The sequence below is a fragment of the Ixodes scapularis genome, unplaced genomic scaffold, assembly GCF_016920785.2.
Source record: "Ixodes scapularis isolate PalLabHiFi unplaced genomic scaffold, ASM1692078v2 PGA_scaffold4__175_contigs__length_147842914, whole genome shotgun sequence".
In the NCBI taxonomy this organism is placed as follows: domain Eukaryota; kingdom Metazoa; phylum Arthropoda; class Arachnida; order Ixodida; family Ixodidae; genus Ixodes; species Ixodes scapularis.
The window spans coordinates 75,214,624-75,216,780 of record NW_024609879.1 but is presented as its reverse complement, the minus strand read 5'-3'; the positions used below and the strand labels follow the sequence as shown (position 1 = coordinate 75,216,780).

Genomic DNA, 2,157 nt, shown 5'->3' with positions numbered 1-2,157 from the left:
AAAGCTGACGTTTCAGTCGATCAGGGGCGGGTTCCGACGTTCTCCGGGCAGAAACTAACAAGTCAGCGAGCTTTGGGCTGTGGCACCCGGAATAATAAACAAACTTTTACCCGAACCAAATCACCGGTGCGAAGCCCGTTAATATTACGAGTCAATTTCTTTCGCGGCGGTTACAAGTGACGAACGTGAACATCACGTTTCTCCGTTGATTTGTCTGCTGTGACTCTAGGTCTAGGGCACTGTACTGGGACTACAGCGCCTTGGACGCCTCACCAGCGACAGGTTCCATCTTGTTTCGAAAGTCACTGACGTCATGTCGGCGTCGCGTTGTGATTGGTTGGCACTTTGTGGCTTGTGAAAGTGGTTGGGAGAAATCGGTTCCGAAGCGGTTGGCAAAAACGCGCTCTAACCGCCCGATCCTAGCCGCTTTGCGGTTGAGAACGCGCGGATCCGCTCCCAGTGTGAACGCGCCATTAGTATGTGTTTTATCCAGTGAGCTATTGTGTCCCGCGCTGCTGGGCGGAAAGGCTTTTCCGCAGTGAGCGGAAGCTATGTGTGGGCGCCTCGCAGTTCTGCAGTCCGTTCGAGGTACACCTACAAGCATTCCACTAAACCCAATTCCCGAACCTCTTTGAATGCTGGGAAGAAGAGGATGGGAAGGGGTTTAGATGCCCCGGAAGTCTTTCTGAGGCCACTGAGCGCGAGCTCCCAACCCTCGAGACGTGGCATGTTGAAAGCAGGCACAAGTCTGACGTCCTGCCTGCTGAGGCAAGGGCTAACAGCATAGCTAGTTAGCTAAAGAGCGTTTTGAGACTTAGGTCTTTGTTGGGACCCTACGACTGCAGGAGGGTTGTCACCGTTTCCACCTTCCAAGTTGTGGCGTATAGGGGCTTGGGGAAAGGGGGGGGGTTATAATTAAACACTCCCTTCATCAGACTCACCACTGCTGGGTGTTCCCCTAAAGGGAAACCGTCAAAGTTCTGCAAGAGCTGAGACGAGGCAGAGCGGTAACATCCTATAGTGCGATATGCCAGGCCCTCCTTAAAGAGGCCAGCATGGAAGTTGAGCACCTGTGCTGGAGTGGGAGAAAAGGGATCAACAGTCCTTGAATTCCACCAGCGTTCCCCCCTGCGCCAGCAAGAGGTGTAGGTGAGCTGTGTTCCCCACCTCCATGATGCCTCAATGAGGTGTGCAGCCTGCTCCGAAGTTAGCTATGTGTTTGCAGAAGTTGGTCAGTCTCCATGCTGCTGGTGTCAGGCTCCCCCTGCTGAGAATTGGATGTACCTGCCCGTCGTGGCTGCGCAGTAGGTCGCGTGAACGGGGAAGAAGACGTGGTTCCTCGTACGAGTGGTAAAGCAGCGAGGCGTACCATGACTGAGATGGCCAAACCGGAGCTAATAGAATGAGCGGACTGTTAGAGGTCTGCAACTTGGCAATGCATCTGCTCACAGGACTGAACGGTGGGAAAGCATAGAGGCTCTGACCCCTCCAGTCCTGGCTGAGAGCATCCACTGCTGCCGCCCCAGGGTCCGGCTTCCAGCTGTAGTAGTATCTCACCTGGTGGTTGGAGAAGCTTGTGAAAAGGTCCGTGTGCACGGGGCCCCACAGACAGTTGACCTTGCTGAATACGAGCGGGCACAGTTTCGAACTGCTGGCATCCATCACTCTCCTGGAAGCTTGGTCTGCACCCGTGCTCATGTGTCCCGGAATACGTTGCGCGCTGACTGATATTCCCCTCGCCCAGCACAACGACCATAGCTCGTGGGCTCTCCTGGCGAGTTGGGGAGAGCAAGGGCTGCCACTCCTGTTGATGGCAGCTACTGCTGTGGTGTTGTCTAGCTCGAGGAGGATAGAGCCCCGAGACACATTCTTTGCTAGCGCCTGCGGCGCCAGGAAGGCTGCCATCAGCTCCAGAGCATTGATGTGCCAAGTGGATTGGAGTGGTGTCCAGTGTTGCCCAATAGTCCACACCTCCGAGCATGCTCCCCACCCCTTCAACGAGCTGTCCTACTGTATCGTCTGCACAACTGGGGGTGTCTTGATCTGGCCCTTTGGGGTCTTCCTGAGTGCTCGTATCCACCACGCTAAGCCCTGCCGCGTGTCTCTGGATAGTGTAACAGTGGTCGTGTACGTGCCTCTCTGTACGGCTCGTCTCAA

The 2,157-nt window shown here is 55.4% G+C and overlaps 1 pseudogene; it reads right to left on the bottom strand.

Annotated features, from left to right (window-relative positions):
- Nucleotides 1–594: 594 nt before the first annotated feature.
- Nucleotides 595–1,372, bottom strand: LOC120839947 (annotated as a pseudogene).
- Between the last annotated feature and the right edge of the window lie 785 nt (nucleotides 1,373–2,157).